The sequence below is a fragment of the Prionailurus bengalensis genome, chromosome B4 (genome assembly GCF_016509475.1).
Source record: "Prionailurus bengalensis isolate Pbe53 chromosome B4, Fcat_Pben_1.1_paternal_pri, whole genome shotgun sequence".
NCBI lineage: Eukaryota > Metazoa > Chordata > Mammalia > Carnivora > Felidae > Prionailurus > Prionailurus bengalensis.
Window position 1 is genome coordinate 7,664,387 of NC_057358.1, and position 22,595 is coordinate 7,686,981.

The 22,595-nt window shown below is 42.3% G+C and overlaps 1 long non-coding RNA gene across 1 annotated transcript; it reads right to left on the bottom strand.

The window, feature by feature from the left end:
• Nucleotides 1–20,348: 20,348 nt before the first annotated feature.
• On the bottom strand, nt 20,349–22,296 carry LOC122472362. The gene is made up of 2 exons (XR_006294416.1): nt 22,097–22,296; nt 20,349–21,757 (listed from the first exon to the last, which is right to left on the bottom strand). It is a non-coding gene; the product is annotated as an uncharacterized LOC122472362 (long non-coding RNA).
• Nucleotides 22,297–22,595: the final 299 nt, after the last annotated feature.

The window sequence follows — 22,595 nt, forward strand, 5'->3', positions numbered from 1 at the left end:
TTTCTCTGACTTATTTCACTCAGCACAATACCCTCCGGTTCCCTCTCCATCTGTGTTGTTGCAAATGGCGGGATTTCATGCTTTCTCGTTGCTAAGTAGTTTTCCATTGTGTATACAAACCACATCTTCTTGGTCCATTCATCAGTGGATGGACGTTTGGGCTCTTTCCGTAATTTGGTTATGGTTGAAAGTGCCGTTATAAACATTGGGGTGCATGTGCCCCTATGAATCAGCACTTACAGGAGACATTTTTAAAAGCCAAATGACTAGACTGAAGAGTTTTAATACTTTCATACCCTTGGTCCTGCCACCAAGTTGTTTTCTGTAAATGTAGGTCTAGTGACATCTACCAGTGACATACCAGTATGTGTTCCAACAGCTGCACCCCCTGTGGGGTCTCATTCTTAGAAAAAAAGAAAAGAAAAGAAAGAAAGAAAGAAAGAAAGAAAGAAAGAAAGCAAGCTTCATGTGTTGTAAGCAAAAGTGAGGTTTGTGTTTAATATTTATCTTGCTGGTTCGTAGTGAGGCCAAAGCTATTTTTCTATAATTCATGGATATTTGTACTCCTTCTTTCCTGTGTTGGCTTTTCTGGCCACTTGCCCGTTTTCCACTGGACAGTGTGTATCAGTCCACTGTAACACTCCAATAAGAAAAAAAAATCCATTGAGCTCTTACAGTCTCCGAGATGCTTTGCATTGATGATCTTTCCTAACAACCCCATGAAGTATTACACCCAATTTAGGGATTGGCACACTGAGGTTGAGGTTAAAAAAGTATGTAGGGTCACATAGTCAGGAAGGGATGTGGAAGAAATACAAATCCCAGCAGCCTTCACTCTTCTCACATACTCTAAGTGGAGGCACGCAGCACTTCTGAGTCAGGCATGTTGAAATACTATGTATATTTAGTGAAGCTCATCCTTTTTCGGAGTACAGCTGTGTGCGTTCGACAGTGTGGGTGGCCATGCAATCCATCAGAGCCCAGATACAGAATGTGTCTGTCACCCAGCACCTTCCCTCAGGCCTGTCGCTCTACCCTACGGCCAGGTAACCACCGATCTGTTTCCTGTTAATATGCTTTGGGCTTTTTCAGAAAATCATATAAATGGACTGATACAGTATACAGCTTATTAGCCTGCCTTCTTTCACTTAGCATCTTGCTTTTGAAACTCTTCCCGGTTGTTGCATGTATCAGTTTATTGCTTTTCACTGTTACGTAGTATTCCATTGTATGGACGTAGCAGCAATTGTTTTGTTGTGGCTTCTCTTTTATACACGTATCCCCCTGGGAGGACAGGTAGTGTCCCATTCCTCCTTACGGTCTTGTCTTAACACAGCCCTTGGCACACAGCCTGGTCCTTAGATGTCTACTGTGTGGATGAAGTTGTAAAGGATCATGGTGACGATACGCATTGCCATCGATAGTAAAGTAAATGAAAGTTATGCAGATTTTAGGTATCTTCCTCTGCCAATTACCCTAATAAAACACAAAGACATATTTAAAAAAACTATTGAGGACTGGACTATAGGGGGATGTGTATTCGCATGTGGCTGTCATTGGTGGCATTTATAAATTGGTTTAATCGTGCTGGCCACAAACCCAGAATGATGTCATAAGAGCTATACATTTTTCTAGGCCTTGAGACCGTCATTTAATTGTTAGGCATGTGTACAAAAGAGAAATTTGGGTGAAGATATTCACAGCAGCACTATCTATAAGGCCCTTATATTTTAAACTATCAAAACATCTCCAAATTAGGAAATATGTAAGCTAACTACAACATGACAGCATAAATGAATACTATGTAGATTAAACATGAAATAATATGACCACTGTTACATCCCAACCTATAAAAATAAGGGAAATCAATATGGTTTAAGATCAGTAAGTTTTAGTAATTTTTTAAATGTGTAAATACTTCATCTTATAATTTTAATGTTTATTTTTGAGAGAGAGAGAGAGAGACAGAGTGTGAGCAGGGGAAGGGCAGAGAGAGAGAGGAAGACACAGAATCTGAAATATATATATATATATATATACACACACACACACACACACACACACACGCACACACACAGTTTTACCAGCTTACTGGAATAAGCTTACTGGAATATTATTACTAAAGTAAGACCAAAAAAATCTCATTGTGGCAGTGATCATTCTGATGTTCATGTAGATAGCTATGTTGGAACAAAAGAACATTTGGAGCACAAACCACAGCGTCTGATATTGTGGTGAAGGCAGTGACTATCTATATAAAATCAAAAGAAAATGGAGTTAATTTTACAGATTTTTTTGGGTCAGCTGCCTTATCTGCTTGCTACCTCTTTTCTCATAAACGCATTTACCTTAGTTACTGGACATTCTGCCTGGAATGGTTTAAACAAATTAAATATGCATTTTAATAAAAAATAAATAAGAAAATGGGATCTATGTAGTATACTTTGAATGGTTTGACGCTTGCTTGAATATTTGTTTGTTATTTGATTCTAGGTCCTTTGTCCTTGGAAGACTGCTAATTTGGTGAATGCCATTCAAATGTATTCTAAGTAGAAAGCTGCGAAATGACATTACCTAAGAATATTCATGCTAAGCACACAGGATGTATGACTGTAAATCTAAAATACTGGATGATCTAGCTCTATGCTTTTTACTCTAGCTATTTCAAAACATGTTTCAAGCATTTTAAAGAGATTTCTGTCTACTACGGTATAGTCCATTTTGACTGTCATTGATTGGCCATCAGATACGTCATTTGTTTCGGCGATTATTTCTTTTGTAATATACCCTTGTATAGAGCCAGTAGGAATCTTACAAATCCTTCTCCTAATAGGTGAATAACCTAATGTATTAAGAATCGCTTGTCCGACATGAAAGGGGGAGCCCCGGATTAGGGAGAAAGCACATCTTTGGCTTAAAAGTCCTGCCTGGCTCTCGGTTGGGCATGTTGCTCTCTACCTCACTGTCAGTGAACACTCCAGTTCCTTGCCAGATGGAAGTATAATGAACAGCCCGTGTTATGAGACAGTGAATGCAGAGAGATGTGCGGCGATGCACGATTGACAGAAGCTTGGGTTTGTGAACACTGGATGGAATGACAGCACAGCCTAAATCACCTTTAGTGGGCAGCATCTGAGTGCTGGTGAACGTAGGGAGTCAGGGAGAATTGAAGGTCTAAGAACAGAGGAGCTGACCCAAGGAGTTCAACGTTGATGTTGAGAGATGCTGCATACACAGCACCTCAACAGTCAGTTTTGACTATGGCGTTCTGAAAAGTGGAAACGATACACGTTCATTTCGTAGACACATTGAGAAGGTGTGCAGAGTAAGGACTGACCAGAACAGATAGACTTAAGATGTCTTGAAAGAAACATGATTCCTAACATCCAACAGAGCAGAAGGGTAGACTAGCTCAGGATGAAGAAAAGTAGGTGGAGAGGAAGGGAGAATAACTTACTTATTTTCTTTATTGAGAGCATATTATGTATCAGATACCATGGATGGGCTCAGGGGACAGGAGTAACTGAAACAACTTGGTGAAAGATTGGTCCTGTTCTGAAGGAGGTTTCAAACTACTGGGTTGTATAGACAAGAAGAAAGTAATTAGAGGACACTGAGAGAATGCTCAGTTTGATAGTTATAGCATGCTAGCCAGTCAGTTTTCAGAAGAGAGTTAATAGAGAGATCCTTCAGGGGACATTGACATCTATGTTGAGACTTCAAGGGAGGAAGGGTATGATCTGGGTGGGGGAGGCCCTGACTTCACGTGAAGGAGTTGGATGCATGGTTCTTTTTACATCCCCCTGGTGGATGGAAATGGGGAGCCAGTGAGGTTGGCACTGGAGTGAAAGGGATTGATAGGACTTGGTTTGTGTCTTAAAGGGATTCTTCTGGTCCAGAATGGACAACGAGTTGAAGGGAGGCAAACCTGATCATGGGGAATACACTTAGAAGGGAGTGATGGTGATGTAAAGCAACGGAGAGCTAACCCCAGGTCTTGGACATGCAGATTCATGGAAGCCTACGAACTGATGAGAAGGGAAGGAGACAGAATTAGCAGGAATGAGTAAGTCTTGAAGAAAACCGAGGCCGAGGATGGCTTCTCAGTTTTTGGTTTTGGCCACCGTGTGGATGGCTGTGCATGTCTTGAGATGGACAACATAGAAAGAGTTGCCATTTTCAGGACGGGAAGTGTGAGAGGGAAGAGATGGCAAGTCAGGTTTGGTTTTCTTCATTGTGAGAGTCTTGTGGGACCTCCAAATGGAATTGTCTCAGAGGAAGTTAGCAACGAAGAAATGGTAAAGATCTGGACCTAAGACAATGGCGTGTGGGTCAGAGGACTGCAGAAGAACACTGGAAGACGGAAGAGATATGGAGCCCAATTATGAATTCAGAGACGTTATGTATACTGATGTAGGGTGCCAGGAACTCTAAAGAGGACAGATTGGTATTTTGGGAGGGTTGCTTTATATCTATCGCTAAGAATCAGACCTTTAATGGTGCTTAAAGAAAAATTTAGAAAGAAGTCATGGTGGCCACTGGCTCAAAACTACCGACTAGAACAAGGAAGGCATCTCATTTTGGTGCTGTCATTCATTTTACACCAATCATTAGCTAGTTCTAGAAATCCTCCAGCTTTCATCTGTAAACTAAGAACAATAACCCGATCTATAGCACTGTATAAAGTTGATCACAATATACCTTATTTTGAAATATTTTTTAAATATTTATTTATTTTTGAGACAGCGACACAGACAGAGCATGAGCAGGGGGAGGGACAGAGAGAGAGGGAGACAGAATCTGAAGCAGGCTCCAGGCTCTGAGATCATGACCTGAGCTGAAGTCGGATGCTGGACCCACCGAGCCACCCAGGCGCCCTGTCACAATATACCTCAAAACTAACAGCAGTGTTGATACTTTTAGGGACTCTTTACTACACTTGATATGGGATTTCTAAAGGTAGTGTTTCTTTCACCTAACAATGACCATTCATATTTGTAAGGTAAATAATTTTGCACAAACACTTTCAAAGACATTACTTCACTTGGCTCCCACAGTCATCTAGTGAAATAGGTAAGAAAGTCATTTTGTTTTGAAGCTTTTATTTTAGTCACATGGTGCTCATCACGACAAGCTCACTCCTTAATCCCTTTCGCCTGTTTCACCCACCCCCATCCACTTCCCCTCTGGTGACCATCAGTTTGTTCTCTAGTTAAGAGTCTGTTTCTTGGTTTGCCTCTCTCTCTCCCCCCTCCCCCTTTTTGCTTGTTTTGTTTCTTATATTTCACGTATAAATGAAATCGTATGGTATTTATCTTTCTCTGACTGACCTATTTTCCTTAGCATTATAATCTCTAGCTCCATCCATGTCATTGCAAATAGCAAGATTTGTTTTTTTTTTTTTTATGGCCAAATAATACACACACACACACACACACACACACCCCTACACACATATATCTGCACATCTTCTTTATCTGCCCATCTATTGATAGACACTTGGGCTGCTTCCATATCCTGACTATTGTAAATAATGCTGCCATAAACACAGAGGTGCATGTATCCTTTAGAATTAGTGTTTTTGTATTTTTTGGGTAAATACTCAGTAGTGCAACTGCTGGGTACTTTTATGTTTAACTTTTTGAGGAACCTGCATACTCTTTCCCACAGTGGCTGCACCAGTTTGCATTCTTGCCAACAGTGCAAGAGGATCCCCTCTTTTCCACAGCCTCACCAATACCTGTTGTCTCTTGTGTTGTTAATTTTAGCCATTCTGACCGGTGTGAGGTGGTATCTCATTGTAGTTTTGATTTGCATTTCCCCGATGATGAGTGACGTGGAGCATCTTTTCACGTACCTGTTGGCCATCTGTACTTCTTCTTTGGAGAAATGCCTGTTCACGTCTTCTGCCCATTTTTCAATTGGATTAAATTTTTTTTCTTTTTTGGTGTTGAATTGTATACATTCTTTATATATTTTGGCTACTAATCCTTTACCAGATGTGTCATTTGCCAATATCTTCTCTTATTCTGTAGGCTTACTTCTAGTTTTATTGATTGTTTCCCTTGCTGTGGAGAAGCTTTTTATTTAAGAGAGTCATTATTATCCTTCCAGTTTGACAGATGAGTAAGTGAAGTTGGGAGATGAAATGACTTGTCCAAGCTAGCTCCTAAGTGGCAGACTTGGAAATCTCTTTCAGGTTTCTGGACTGTACATACGGTTAGTCATCTTACAACTATCACCTGACAGTCCATTGCTCTAGCTTTGTATTCCAAGTGAATGATTTAACTAGATCAGTTCACCTATTCAAATCAGCCAGTATAATCAATATCAGCCACACATTAGGCTGGGCATTTCCTAAGGCTCTAAACAGACATAAAGACAAATACACAACATCCCTGGGAACAGGAAATCTAGGTGAGGCATAGGAAGTAGAAATACCTGGTCAGTTAAAGAATGGCCATAGAGATACAAAGTGATAGCAATAAGTCAAGAGATTGTACAATGTGTGGAATAGATGATCAGTACCGTAGGGGTTCAGAGAGGAAGCCATTTGCAAAAACTTTCTGGAGGAAGCAGGACTTGAGTTTCGCCAAGAAGAGGATAAAGACAAATGAAAACACCTCAAGCCAGGACACGTGGTGAACGACGGCAAAGAGGAGGGAGGGCCAAGACCCAGATGGCTGGAATGCACATTTATGCAATGACGCCATGTTGAAAATATTGTAAAGGGCAAGTGGGCCAGATGTTGGAGAGCTTTGAAATGTTAATCTAAAGGACCCAGAAAAGTTGTGGGGTTTTTTTCCTTAATTATTTCATCAGATTAGCTTTAAAATTACATAATTAGTTCAGTAAAAGATTTCTGAAATTCCACTGTACAGATCAATTAATGCGGTCAAAAGGATCACTTTGCTCATTTTCCTAATCACTGCTTGGGAAAACCCTCGGGCTCTGGCAGAGAGCAACTGCATTTAAGCAACAAAAGTTTAATGCAGGATTTATGTGTTATTTTTTAATTGAATTGCTTGGGTTTTCAGAAAGCAATTTACTAAGGATCTTTGGAAACTGTTTTATCTGCTAATGGAGGCACACTCTTCAAACTTTTCTTGGGACTTTCCTGAAAATTTCTTTGAGGTTCATTCTTTGACACTCACTGGGATCAAGGACTAACACGTTGAAAATAGCAACTTTTTCCAACAAGAGAGAGCGAATGTCAGAAGCTGACCCTAGAGTCAGGAAGTAGGCAAGTCTTTGGCAAAGAGTGAAAAATGATTAGCCCACCTGGCAGTTTAAGTCACTTGTTTAAAACACATAAGCAGACAAACACACACCGGTACTCAAGGGAGCCGCCCCCGAGGCCACTTTTAAATTTTATCAACACCACTATCAGGAAAAGATGATAAAAATAATTTTGTCTTCTGATCATTCCAGTCTGTATTAACATCTTACAAATTATATAGCCAGTAGACAACTTTGGGTTATCTTCTGGAGATATCAGTGATATTACAACATTGAGGATGGCTCACCATGAACAGTGACGAGATGCTAAAAGCTTCTGTACCGACAATATGATTAGGTAATGTTCAACATGTGCCAAAAACCTTTAATGCTGATGAATAGTTCTGAGCAGTTAAAAGGAAATGCATTGGCTGCACTTTTGCATAGGCTCTGACACATGCATCAGGAAAGACATTCCACGGGCCCAGAGGAGCGCTGTGGCTGGTGGTGCTTCTTTGAAGGAGCAAAGCTTCCCAGCTAGACAAAGGCCTCACTATCGCGTGATGAGACCGAGTCAGGTGCTCTTTTGCAAGTAAACTGAGCTAAAGTGGCATCTATGTGTATACATGGCCAATCCTTCCGATTCCAGGAAGAGGTAATTTGTACTGCTAGAGCACATGGATGGACTTCATGAAATTCAAACATCAGAGTTGGGGCATCTGGGTGGCTCAGTCCGTTAAGCATCCGACTCTTGGTTTCAGCTCAGGTCATTATCTCACAGTTTGTGAGTTCGAGCCCCGCATGGAGCTCTGCACTGTCCATGTGGAGCCTGCTTGGGATTGTCTCTCTCTCTCTCTCTCTCTCTCTCTCTCTCTCTGTGTCCCTCCCCCTCTCTCTTTCTCTCTCTCTCTCTGAATAAACTAAAAAAGAAAAATCAGAGTAGCCGTTTTGACAGATTGTCCCTTTATTTTATTTATTTTTTTTTCAACGTTTATTTATCTTTGGGACAGAGAGAGACAGAGCATGAACGGGGGAGGGGCAGAGAGAGAGAGGGAGACACAGAATCGGAAACAGGCTCCAGGCTCTGAGCCATCAGCCCAGAGCCCGACGCGGGGCTCGAACTCACGGACCGCGAGATCGTGACCTGGCTGAAGTCGGACGCCTAACCGACTGCGCCACCCAGGCACCCCCAGATTGTCCCTTTAAAACACTACCCTCGTTTTTTTCTTTTAACAGCCAGGGTCATATAATACAGGATGATAAAAAAGATTTTGGCTTGAGTTATATGAACTATCTTGCAATTATCCCTGGCATTCAGTAATTCTGAATGAAAACATTTATTTTTTGATATGTTGATGATATAATGGGTCTTCGGTGGCTCTGGGGATAACTTCTAAGCCTATTTTCATTGTATATGACTCTGAACCATTGTATATAATTCCTGAATTTTGGTGGTTGATTGTGTTTACTCTCAGGAGCTCTGTCACTATGCTTCAACGGGAGGGTTATGTCACATACAGCTAGACAGTGGATGTTACCCTCCGTCCCCCTCCCCGCTCCACCAAGAAATTCACAATAGAGCCAGATTGAGCTTATGGGGTGCCATTTTGCAACCTCCAATTCAGTTCTATTCTTAAAGGACTTACACGGACACAATTCTTCGGTGGCTGAGGTGGGTCAAAAACAAAAATCCTCCCATTTCTGGTCTGAGACTTTTCCCACTGTATCATGCTCTCGCTTTTATTCTACATATTTCTTCCCTATCAAATGGATCTACTACACTGCATATTCTTTTGCCCTTAGGGAAATGAAATCTATCCACGTTCCAGATTGCTTTCTCTTAATAAAGCTTGGTTTTGTGGGAGTTGCCATCACATTTCTTAGGTGGCATATAAAAAGTTGAAAGATCTTGGTGCTTGATTTTAAATTAAAATAGTGGAGTCCTAGGAGAAATAGAAATAATTCATGGGAGAATGCCTTTGCCCACCGTCTTCACGATTTTTATTCTAATAACCACCGGACACGAATGCTTTGAGGAAGGAGAGTACAGGTAGATTAAAATGGAAATGCCATTTTAATAATCCAGTAGTGAATTTTATTATTACTTTGTGACGTAGAAACTTTCAGTTACCCACCCGACACCTATTCCCTTGTATTCCTTTGTAAGGGTCCCAGTCATTTATGTGTTTACCCCTCTTCCAGATGACAAAGGAACAGACGACTTCGTTCTCCACTCTAGGAGCAGATCACGCCTGATGGGAGACAATCTTACTGGTTCTCTTACTGGTCCAGGGATAGGTCTATGACTGGAATCCCCCTGACAGGCTGAGGGAAGGACTTACACTCAGCGTTTGAGGTAGAGCCTTCTCTCTTCATCTTACTAGACACAAACAAGAGAGCTCACAGCTCCAATTTCACTGACACCATAGGAGGACTACAGGGCAACCACCCGTAAGATGAAGTGGGTGTTGAGGACGGTAGGCAGGCAAGAGAAAGAAACATAGTCTTTGTTGACGTTCTTGTGCCATTGATCATACTGTGCCTGGAAGCTTTCACTCTCCGGACTTGCAATCATGTGAAACAATAAATGTCCTTGATATTGAAGGCATTTTGTGATGGGGCTTTCTATCATCGTGTGCTGGAAATATCGTAACAGATATTCTCGTGGTGCTAGAAGAGTCATCAGGCTTACGTGGGGGAGGGTTTGGTGGAGCCGGTGCTGATTACCTGGCCTGATAGTCTCGCCTTGTATCTACCTCCCCATTGGGAACAAAAAACGAGTTCTGCACAGCCCTGCCTCATCCATTGTGGGTCTGGAGATGCCCAGCCAGGAGAAATGAAAGAGGGCCAGCAAATCTGAAGAGAGGCTTCAATAATAACCAATACCATCTTGCCAAAAAAGGAAATTATCAGAAACCGATAATCCCCTAGCTTATAAAATGTGAGTAATTTTTCCAAAAAAAATTTGAGTTTATTTATTTTTGAGAGAGGGAGGGAGGGAGGGAGAGAGAGAGAGAAAGAAAGAAAGAAAGAAAGAAAGAAAGAAAGAAAGAAAGAAAACGAGCTGGGAGGAGCAGAGAGAGAGGGAGACACAGAATCTGAAGCAGGCTGCAGGCTCTGAGCTCTCAGCACAGAGCCCGACACGGGGCTCAAACCCATGAACCGTGAGATCATGACCCGAGCCAAAGTCGGACGCTCAACCAACTGAGCCAGCCAGGTGCCCCAAAATGTGAGTAATTTTTAATAGAAATAGCTCTAGAGTTAATAGCTGCCTTGAACGGTTTACTCAACGTATTTCAAGAATGTTTTAATGACGGAGTCACGGCGGGGCACATACTTCATTCTGTGATTGCAATTGTTAACTCTCTTAACATCAGACTGTTTGCAATCTCTCTTGCCTCCAACATTCTTTCTCCTTCCTAATTCGGGCATCTAATTTACTGTAGTCTGAGAAATCAGATAAACATGGTCGTCAGAACCGCAGGCAGATGAGGAATCAGGAGGGCCGGGGCGACCAACCCACAACACGGAGGGATGAGCTTTGGTGAGTAAGATCACAGGTGGGTTCCTTGTGGCTGTAGGGGCTCTGGGAGTCTGGCTTATTAGCTGTATTCTGTATGACGGTTTTCCTGAAGACTGAAAGAATTCATTAGATCATCTGTTCTGACCCTCTCCTGCTCTACCTGAGGAGAATGTGAGTCAGAGCTAATGACAATGGCTAATATTTATTAGGATTTTTGACGCTCCAAACAGTGTTTTATATTTGTTACCTCATTTGCCCTTCTCCGCCACCCTGTGAGCTCTTTTTATTTTTTTTAAATGTTTTTTATTTAGTTTTGAGAGAAAGAGAGAGAGTGCAAGCAGGGGAGGGGCAGAGAGAGGGAGACAGAATCCAAAGCAAGGTCCAGACTCTCTGTCAGTACAGAGCCCGACGCGAGGCTCGAACTCACGAACTGTGAGATCATGACCTGAGCCAAAGTCCGACGCTTCACCGATTGAGCCACCCAGGTGCCCCTACACTCTGACAAGAATACAGAGGCACGAGAGGTGAAGTAGTTTGCCTAAAGTTACACAACTATGAAGTGGTTGAGAAAGGATTCAAATCAACACGACTTGGCCAAGAGGGGCCCTTGAAACCACCCTGAGGAGACTTGAAGCAACTTGCCAGAGGCCAATCAGGAAATCAGTGAAGGGTAAAGAGTAGAATTCAGGTCTTGTGATTACCAGCCCAGGACCTTGTAAAAAAATGTGCCCTGATATCAATTATTGTAGTTACACGCACGCACACACACAGACACACACACGCACACACACCTAGTCATTCTGGCTCTCAAACTTTTCCAAAGTTACTTTTCAGATCACCTTTGTTCTTTTTCTTTAGCTCCTCTTCAAGCCACCCAAAAAATAATTTTTCATGCAAGCATAGGGCTGGGATGGGGATTGGGGCTGTTTAGAATTCTGCTCTCTTGCAGAATTATCCTAAGGATAATGATCAGTGAATGTTCGAGAAGAAAAATACCTGGAGAAATCATCCTGGGTATTAGCTTCCCGATGAGAGACCAGACTTGGTGTGTAAAAGTTTTTATCAAGCTGGTGAATTCAAATATTTTCGAAGAGGCTATCTCTCATCAAAAGCTAATCAGTGGCTAATTAAGCCATTCCGGTCTTCCCCAAAGCTTCGCGATTAGAGGTCTCGAGAGGTGTCACCTTATTTCTTCTATGAGATTTTACAAAGCAAAGGCTGTATTTCTGTGAGGGTGTCTCCCTCTTCTGAGACTGTCAGCAGCTGTCCTAAGTATCTTCAGCCTTATCACATCAGGTTAAATCTTATTCGTAAGAGCACCTGGCAGTCAACCACTGTTCACGTTTCTCCAGGAACTTTTATTAATAGCTCAGAAGATGTCTTTTGCACAGGACAGTTGCTGCACTCAATGACAGTGGCATGTTAAGTTAGCCGCTCTGCAGGTTTCTTTCGGTCAAGTCCGTGTTTCCATCTGCGTCATTCCTGACTCTTCACCTTTCGCGTAATAGTGTTGTCATTTTGCGCCAACATTTCCAGGGAAATATATTTCCTTTGGTCAAGTGTAGGATGTGTGCAGGACTCATGTCTCAAGTGGGAACCGCCGTGGCCCCAGGGATATGCTCTCATACATCCCTTCAAAAGTGCGTGAGAAGGCGGTCCACTCAGTGTGGGCGGTAGTGGCGTGAATCAGGTGCAGCCACAAACGCATCCGGGTCCTTGGCTCTTGCACGTTTGGCCCATCCACTCTCCTTCCCCCTCTTTTGCTAACCTTGCTCAGACCAAGCTTGGATCAAGTGCGCATCCGGGGCTGGTCTCTGAAACAGCAACATTGTGCTCTAGAACGCGTTTGCGTTTATTTTTGCATCGCTGCTCCCACGGGCATGCATGTGTATACACACACACACACACACACACACACACAGATGTGCACAGCATACAAGCCCACTGACATACAGACACTGAGTCACATCACACAGACACACAAACACCTACAGACACAACTGATAAAGAGAGACACAGAAATGCACGGACACATATAGGCAGATACACCCTCAGATGACACACAGATGGGCACACATATGTTTGGACACATGTGTATACGGACACATACAAATCCAGGCACACAAATATACAGATACAGACGAAGACACGTGCGGGTCTAAACCTATCTCTGTTGGTCACATCTACTCGAATGGACGTTTGATCTCTCAGTGTGGGAAATAGAAATCCGGATGTATGAATTAGATTAGGTGCGGCCCTTGACGTTTGCGCTGTAATGAACTTTACATTGTCCGTATCGAGGTAGGAGAAACACCCTCTTGGGTTGTGCCTGGAACCCAGCGGCCTCTGTGACCACTGGAAGGAAGACTCCAACTCTGTGTTTGAAGCGGAATGGGGAAAAGCCAAGGCCGGAGCAATGGGAAAAAAAGCTAGGCAGTTGGCCTCGCCTGGCCCTTTTCCGTGAAGTCTGGAAGCTGTGGTCCTTCACGTGCTTTGACATCTGTTCTCCTTCCCTGAAGGGAAGGGGGAGGCGGAGAAAATCAGGCCGAAGAGAAGCCTGCGCAGGAGAAAGTTGCTCTCATGGAGTTACGTTCCCAAGTCGTAAATGTATTTGGATGTGCCTTATCTAATTAGAACTACATGGCTGTAACTTTCTTCTTTCAGTCAGCACGCCTATCCGAGTTTCCATCTTTGTATCTGCTCTAACAGATCTTTCTAAAACAACTTTCACCATCGTGTATAAGTGCTCCGTTTGAGAGCTGATTATTAAGTCCAGGAAATACTGGCTTGCGTATTCCCTGTTTCCCAATAGGGGTTCTGTTGAGGATATCGTTTCATAGCATTGTGGTTTGTTTTGATGGGTGAGTGGGAACATTTATTTGCTTTCTGAAGTGAGAGTAGATACCGAAGCGCGAGGTAAATCTGATAGTGAGGAAGACAGGGAAGCAATCCAATAACAGTTATAAGTAGTAGCTGCTACGTATTGATCACGTATCATGTGTCGGCCTCTATGCCAGGGGCTTTGCTCTGCACGCATTACCTTCATCCTCACGGCAACCCTACAAGGTAGGGTACTGTTGTTTCCATTACGTGGACATGGACGAGGAAACCCAGCTCAGTGCTTCTTGGATCTGAAACATAGTTATCCATATGTGGCTTGAGGTGTAGAAAATTCGATACACGGATTCAGAGTCTCAGGGTTTAATGATGGATTGGGGGCAATCACTCCTCAAGCCCTTTTGCCATTTTCTCCCCCCATGACTTTTTGTACTTAGAATTTTTACCTGGACCAGATTTCATGAATGTTCTAACTGCACCAAAACTGCTAAGCAATTGCTCGTGACTTGTTTTCAGCAGAACGGTAGGAGTTCAGAGTGTAAATCTGGAATCGAGCTGCCTGGATTTCCATTCTGACTGTGTCACTTACCTGTTGTGCATGTGACCTTGGGCAAAACAAGCAGTTCTCTGCACCCTAAGGTTCTGGTCTATAAAGTGGGGGTAATTAGAGCACCCACAGCACTGAAGTGTGATGAGCGGTTCTCCAGTGGCCTGGGGCCAGCTTCTCAGAACTGTGCTTGGCATACAGTGAGCAACATGTCAGTGTCAGTATTATCATTTTTATTTCTGGCCACAGTTTGGGTTCCTCATTCCCTTACAAGTTGCTGGAATGTCCTTCCTCCAAATGTAAAGGTGAAGAAGGGAAAAAGACATTGTCCTTAATATATGTCTCAATGGATCGAATGCTAAGTTGACAACTTCTCTCAAGCAACATCTTCATTATAAAAGGAAGGACTAAAGAAAAAGAGTCTGTGGTCCTAAAGGGCCCCTCAGTCTCAGACACCACTGATGAGCGAGATCATCTGGCTGAACCTTGAGGGTAGTGGAGGAGGCAGGAGCGTTCAAGGCCATGGTCTTCTTTTGTTAAATGGGATGAAAGTTGATCGACTAGTACTACCTATGGCGACAGGTTAGTCAAACTGAGACTTGACGAAGAGACTGATCATAATAAGGTAACAAGAAAAACAAGCAAGACATTTGAGTGGCAGGTTGTGTGGGTGGGAGGCTTGCTGTTGAAGTAACTGATGCTGTAACTTTATTGCACTATTATTTCAGTCAAGGGAAATATCTGTGACAAGCCAAGACAGGGCTGTGAAACAATACACGCTTACTGTTCTGTTCTTTCTCTCTCTCTCCCTTTGTTTCTTTCTTTCTCTTTTTCTCTCTCTCTCCTTTCCTTCTTCCCTTCCCTTCCTTCCTTCCTTCCTTCCTTCCTTCCTTCCTTTTCTTCTCTTTCTGTCTCTCCCCCCTTACCCCCTTTGTCTCTTTCTTTCTCTCTCTCTTTCTTTCTTTCTTTCTTTCTTTCTTTCTTTCTTCTTTCCTTTCCTTTTGTTTCCCTTCCTTTTGTTTCCTTTCCTTTCCTTTCCTTTCCTTTCTTTTCCCTTCCCTTCCCTTCCTTCCCTTTCTTTCTCCATCCTTTTGTTATTTTTATTTTTGAGGTGGGGAGTTAGCTCTTCTATGTTTGCAATAGCCACGGAGATGACCTTGGTAACCCACATGCATTGTGGGCAGCTGCGAAAGTATGGGTTTCTATCTGCCACAGGGCTAAAGAGACATTCCTGTCAGAGCTGAATTGTGAAAAATGTACGGCGGATAAAGCGTCTGAATACATTAAGTCAATGTTAGAAACAAGTAGAGAATTGTGGAGGAAGTTTGGGCGAGAACGGCGAGACATAACAAAGGAACTTAAAAAAAAATGACGAGTTGAATGCAGTCTTCGCTTCTTCATTAACTTTGTTTTTGCGAATCTGCACTGACTTGTTACGACTACCATTACTGTGATATCAGAAGTGTATATGCAGAAAAGCAGAGCGTAATTATTCAGCGTGCTCAGAGATTTCCTCAACACCCCCGCCTCGTCCTTCCGAGAGCAGTCAGCACATCCAGCTTCAAACATTTCTACAGGGAGGAAATCAGTCAAATCAAGCAAATTGAAAACCTAACAAAAGGAAAAACACCTTTGAATGTTTGTTTCTGTTGCTACTTCCTCTGGGATGGCGATCTCACCTCTCAGCTTTTCACTGGCTAGAGAGTATCTTCAATGAAGTAAGGTGGGTCAGGGACAATGAGATGTGAGGGTAAATCCTTAACATCAGAAATAATTATTGTCCTACCCCCCACTTCCCTTAGATCTGTAACTGCTCAACCTGTGTAATTTATTCCTTTCCCGGCCACGTCGGGAGCCTGTGATCTCACTTTTTTAGAAATGCCGAAGGATGTATTTATTGCTACAGTTATATTTGTGTACCTTTCATGTGTCACTTTTTTGGCAAAGATGCTCTCAAATGTTTAAATCTCATCTGCTCACGGAGATTATAAACTCCTTGAGGGCTGGACCGTATCTTAGGCTGATTTTTCTCCTTGTGGCCATATGCTACATATACTCGTGGGTTCTCAGTGGGTATCTGATGCCTGACCGATGCTACGCTTGGGCCCTCTTTTTCATGTGGGTTTGTACGCATGGGTTTCTCTTGTCCAGGGGCTGTGCGGTCGCCATTTACTGGACGTTTCCGCTGGCCACAAAAGAAGTGTGAGATGCTGGGTCCTCTGTCTGGCTGGACTCTCCCCTGTCTCAGTGGTTTGGTGTGCCGAAACCCGGGACTGTTGGCATTTGAAGCAACTCCGGGTGTCTTCTGCTGGGAGTCTGGGAGACATTATGCTCTTGCCTATAAACTCTCCCTGGATTCACAACATCGCCTGGCTCACGCTGGTGGCCTGGCAGGGGTGGGGATGGGGAGATGAGAACAGATGAAAAAGAAGTTCCTTGGCTTGCTGTTTGATCTCGCTTCGCACTTTCCTGCAGCCAAATCCAGAGAAATGAGGAAAAAGCAGACACAGTTTGGGGGTTAAACCTTGTTTTCACAACGGATTGGGGCTCTCTGGAAGTCTTTAACTGTTCTCTGTCTATGGGTAAATAAAAACGAATGGAGAGGCAGTTAGGTTTCCTTTTTTATCTCCATTTGGAAATAGACTTAAGGTACTACCGTTGACCTCAGCCTATGAATATCATCTGAACAATTTTCCAGACTCTCGCTTTTAATTTTAAAGCCAATCTTTGAGTGGGAATGTTCAATCACAACATGCAGGTAACAAATAAGCAAACAGACAAGGTCGAATTTATCAGCGAGTGTTCAGGCCATCTGCTAACAGTTCCAGGTATCTGATTCCAAAGCAAACATATCATATAGCTATTAGGATCCCCTAGAGGCATTTAAGCTAAGTGAAAGGCCAAGCAATGATCTGGGATACAGATTGCCACTGTAGTCAAAGTCACTAAAATTTCTAGAGGTGGAAATTTCATTTTGTTACTTTGGCATTACATTATTTATCGTGGTTTTTCCCTTTGTGAAGTTTTATGTACATGACGATTATTGAATTGGATATACAGATAAAACTCATAATGACAGTAATTACCGTTCGCTCCCTGCTTGTCGCCGGGTATTTCTGGAATATTGACTGGCCTCTCTGATCTAAAAATCCCTTCCAGCTCCTGTGAGCCCAGGCAAATCAGCCAACTGTACCTCAGTTTCTGTGTTTGTAATAAGGCGATACGAAGCCATTGATTTATTCAATATTGCTATGTTTGTGATACACCAAAAGAGAGTATTCCTATGGTCAGTGGTAGTAGCAATTTACTCAGAAGAAGTCTCTGGGAGAAATACCTAGAATCTTAATTGCACGGTGAGATAAAACAGTGTTCATCTGCGCCCCACTGCTTCAACTTCATGTGGATTTGGTGGAGATGGGGGGTAGGAAGGGCTATTTGACTTATAAGAGGTATTACCTTAGAGGAGATTGTAGTACAGTGAGTTTGTAGGAATTGGCCCAACTGAACTCATCCTGTTTTGTTCTGTTTTCTCTTCTTTACTTGTTTGTTATGTAAACTTCTGCGTTAGGCAGCCTGGATAACTTTGTCTTCTCTACCAAACATCAGAACTTATTAATTATTGTGATGTGGGGTAGTTGGACACCGTTTTCTTAATCAAATAGTGACAAAAAGATAATCATTTTCCTATGACATATTTCTTGGCGTTTCTTGGCTTTGCAATGAATATTATTTTCAGTTCAGAAGTAATAATCCCGAAAAGAAAGCACTATATTTTTTTGTAACTGCTCCTTTCTATCTCACTCAAAGCAACAAACTCTTACCAGCTTTTGTCCTTAGAAGCTGCGTTCTTGGACTCCTACCCGAATATCTATACAAACACACACTGCTTAGGCTCCCATCTACACAATACACGAAATTCACTACATTGGGCTAGATTCTCATGAGATGCCAAGTAGCTGGATAATTAGATATCATTATGTGACTGCATAATTTTCTCTTTCATTTAACATTGTTTAGCAGTTTTGGTTTTTTTTTTTTTTTTTTTTTTGACCACTATGTTTGAGGCTCTTTGCTTATAATTTCTGTCCTGGATACTTCCCTAAAGCTTGTGAGACTGCTTTTAAAAATATTTGCGTATGTGTTTGTGCATGTTTGAACTGCACAGCAACTCCTGGTGGGTTGTGCTATCTCTAAATCTATACACCAGACCTCAGAAAGTCTCCAAGGAAAGAGATCGCTGTGCTTCTTGGAGATACATAATAGAGATCGCTCTCTTTCTTCATTTGGGGCATTTTGTTATTTCCAGCACTGAATCTATTCAAATTAACTTGGATTTCCCAAACTTGCTTGATCATAAGCAACGCCTGCAATGCTTACAAAACTGTATATGTTCGGGACTCCTTTTTAGGGATTTTGATTCCTTGGGTCTAGGGCGGTGCTCAGGAATGTGTATTTTCAACAAACATCCTGGGAGATTCTTAGACTTAAGCAGGTTTGAAAAGTGTGCCTACCGAATAAAGACTGGAGTCACTACATTCTCAGGAACGAAGTAGCCACAGAGAATTCAGCTGTTTAATTGAGTTAGCTTTACAAAATCATTTTGTAGCTTCAAATAATGTTTAAATAAAAAAATTAAACAGCCTACACATGCCACCAAATTGGGGGAAAAGATCCTTTCCTTTTGGTCTTTGTGAAACCATTATGTTCTTAGAAGACGATCCAGCGACAGCGTCGGGAGCCCTAAGACCATGGTGGTGGCCATCAGGGTCACCGTAGGCGAAACAGTCCCAGACTGGTTGTCAAAACACCACCCAGTTCGCTCAGTCGCTTGCCTCGCGGTCCAGGTTTCTGGCAGGAAGAGACTCCCTGACCACCGTCCGTCTCCAGGGACAATGTTCATACTTGGTTGAGCGGGGAGAGCGTGGACCCTCCCTGGGGGTGCCCAGGGAGGTGCACAGGGTTTTTATTCCACTTGTGAGAGTGCACAATTAGAATGGCAGAGGGGGGAGGTGACTGTGCCTTCATGGGTGACCTCGCGCATCCTGAGCTGCTGTTTTCACCCTCCCTGGCCCTCCCTCTATTGTGAAATCACGGCCCAGCTCGTTTTTCTTGCCCGAATCCACCACGGCCAGGCCCACGTACGTGGAGACCAAACCGACTTCCTTAAAGTGCGCAAAAAAAAAAAAAAGTTGACTGGATGTTTTCTCCTCCGTTTTCACAATTTTATTAGTCTTTAATAAGCGTTTTCTCAGAGCTTGGCAGTTTCCGAGTGTTTTAAAATCATTTTTACTAGCTACTTCGAACCCACACCTGTGTGGTAAGTCTGTGCTTTCAGCCATGTTTTTAGAGGAGGTGTGGGACCCACAATGAAAAGGAAGAGACACAGAATTTCACTCTGAGGCTCCGTCCCTGGCTCGAAACCACAGGGGCAAAGGGAGGACGTGCCTGCTTATTCATGTTCTGCGTTATATAAGCGGTAGAAGGGAGGTGGTTCCAAAATACAGAAGCTTTCATTTTGTTTTGTTTCCAGAAAGAAAGCTTCCTCGGAAATATGACTTCCCGTAAGTTTAGGAAACCGGAGTCTGCCCCCTCAGGTTGACTGTATTGCTTGAAAACAAAACAGAACGAAGAGGCCGACAGAACTTTGTAGAGACTGCTATGTAAATTCCAGGTGCTGAGAATCCCTTCGGCCGTGGGACTTTGCGGTTCTGACGCATCCCTATCATGATATAATGATGTGTGTACCTTTTCTTTACATGGAGGTCGTTTGATTTACAGAAATGTAGGCTCGTGATTAAGATCTAGGAATTTTCTTGGGGAACTTTCTGAGTCTCCAACCCTCTCCTGGAACGACTCCTTCACATTTGGCCTCCTGGAGCTCTCGCAAAAACTAATTCTCGCAATTCCAAAGTGAGTTCTGAACAGTTCATTACTTAACCCTTCTCTAACTCAGTAGCCTTCTCTAGTCACTTTATCGCGTCATTTGTTGGGTATTTGGGAACACAACCAGAGGATCCACAACCGTGAGACGAAGCTGTTAGCACTGAATTAATAAAGAATATACTCACGTAAGGTGACTGCTCTAGTGAAATGTATACGCTTATAAAAGCATAGCTTTTCTTTCCCCTCCCATCGAGAATTGAAAAATGAATTGATAGTTCCTTGCTCATCAAGAAACGTGTCAATATTAAGCAATATTTTGACAAATGGAGAAGACTCGAGTTACATAAAGATTTGTGGAATTATTTTATTTGCATACACGTGTATTGCTACTTTATTTTTACAGGCATAATTTTTTTTTTTTACAAAGTAGTAATGCGATTTTCGTGACATTGGAGGGTGAGTTTATCTCTCTGCCTTAGCTGGACTGAATTTAACATTACTTCTTATGCTCTACCTTTAATGTATACAGTTATAAAACACACAGTCCAGCAAAAGGGAGCCCCAAGTCAATAAAAAACTTCCAGTACATGGAATTAATGAAAATGGAAAATATTTATTTATGGTTAATACCTTGTTAATTGAGGGAATTGATTTCCTTCCTCAAGGCAAATATAAAAATTCATACTTAAGAACACGTATTTTCTTTTTCTATTCACTGTGAGTCCACAGACCGAAAACATGCAACACATATTTTTTTGTGAGAAATATGAAATTATGTGCATGCATCTGACTAAAATATATGACAAAATAGATTCAACATTTTTTTAAGTTTTTCAATGCAATCACACATGCTATTATACGTGTTAGCATATTTTTATTTACTTTGTTCTGATAATGTTTTTGCTTCATACTTTCTAAAAATGTTTTACCTTTATGCCAAATTATGCACTTCAAAATGATTCAGTAAAAAGTCCTTCTGTATTTTAGCAATTACTCCATTGAATAACTTTTGGAGGGGTAGTGTGAGAGAAGATAATTTCGCCCAAAGAGACTGAATATAATAAACTAAATAAATAACTCAAGAAGTTAAAATTTCTCAAGTGGAGTTTGGTGAGAATTGTAAATTAAACAGGGGAAGCATCGTTCCATGGTAACTTTTACATCAAGTACGTGGCACTGACATTAATTGTTCTTTTTTGTCTGTCTCTGTCTTTTAATTAATGTTGATCCTCACCATTAGTATCGACAAATTGACGTTTGTGCCATATTGTCTTGTCACGGAACTTTGTGTATCAGTGGATGGGCCTGGGTGCTGGTGGCCTCTTCTCGTGCTGAGATCTCTTCGCAGGCAGAGTGGAACTCTTCTGCTGGTTTGTGAATCGCACAAAGGTTTTGCAACTTTGCGATTTCTTCTGTGGCAGAACTTTCGAAACTGTCTTTTGCAGCAAACACTCAACGGCAATCTCTTTTGTTTCTTTCTGTTTAATTAAACGGGGAAAAGAATGAGAGAAAAAACAGAGGAAGCCAACTATCTCGTAAAAAATAGATGATTTCACTGCAACTGGGATTGGCCTGTGTCGTATCTTCTAAGCTCGTCGTTGTATGGCAAGGGGAAGGGTTTTAGCTGTGAAGTAGTGATTTCTCCAAATACTATGGGATCCAGCAGTCAAGTGCACCATCCAGGAATGACAGTGATAAAGATGTAATTAGCCATCATTACATCATTGTAGTCAAGTTTACGGTACTGCCTAGGAATAAACACATTTCTGTTTTTCAGTATCTTTGAAGCTCAGGGCCAGTCTGTGCGAGTCAATTGCTTAGGCAGGTCTTTAGAACGAACGCTCGTTTCCTAGGGCAAGAGGATCAGACTGGGAGAGTTAATTTACCTGTGGTAATGAGCCTGACGGAACGAATCCAAAATGCTAACCGTGTATGCAAGGAACACAGAATGGAAAGTGTCAGCGACCAAGGTGGTAGCAGTGATTCAAAACATACATATCAACGCTTTACCCCCGGAAAGAAACACACAGACCCCTTCCAAAAATTCAATCTCAAGACATGCAAACAAAGAGAAACCCAAGACTCACAGTTCATTGGAATTCACAAGGGAACGTTTTCGGGACGAATGTTGCTTTGACGTTGTCTAACCGATGCAGAGGGAAGCCAAACCTGTTTTTAATTGCAAAGCCAAATGGTTTATGCATGGGCTCTGCCATGCTTGTGAGAACATGTTGCTTTTATAGCCCCCTCCTCCTCCGTGAACACGAGACGAGGCTTGCCAACGCTGTGTGAGTATAGTCACATTTAAAATGAGAAGCCTCGCAGGTGTTTTTAAAGGGAGGGGGTGTCAATCTGTCAAAGGTGTCACTCTAAGTGGATCTATCTGCCTATCTGTTACCACTTGCTAATTATGGATTTGGGTGATAATTGTCATAAATCTTGCCATGGAACGTGCAATAAAATGCTTGTTCTGGGGGTAGAGGGTGATGTGCGGAGGGGGATAAAGCTAGAATCTCAGGGCTTGTGATCAACAGATCACAAAGCCTGTGCTGTAGAATCGTTTCACTATTCAATATTCCGATGAAT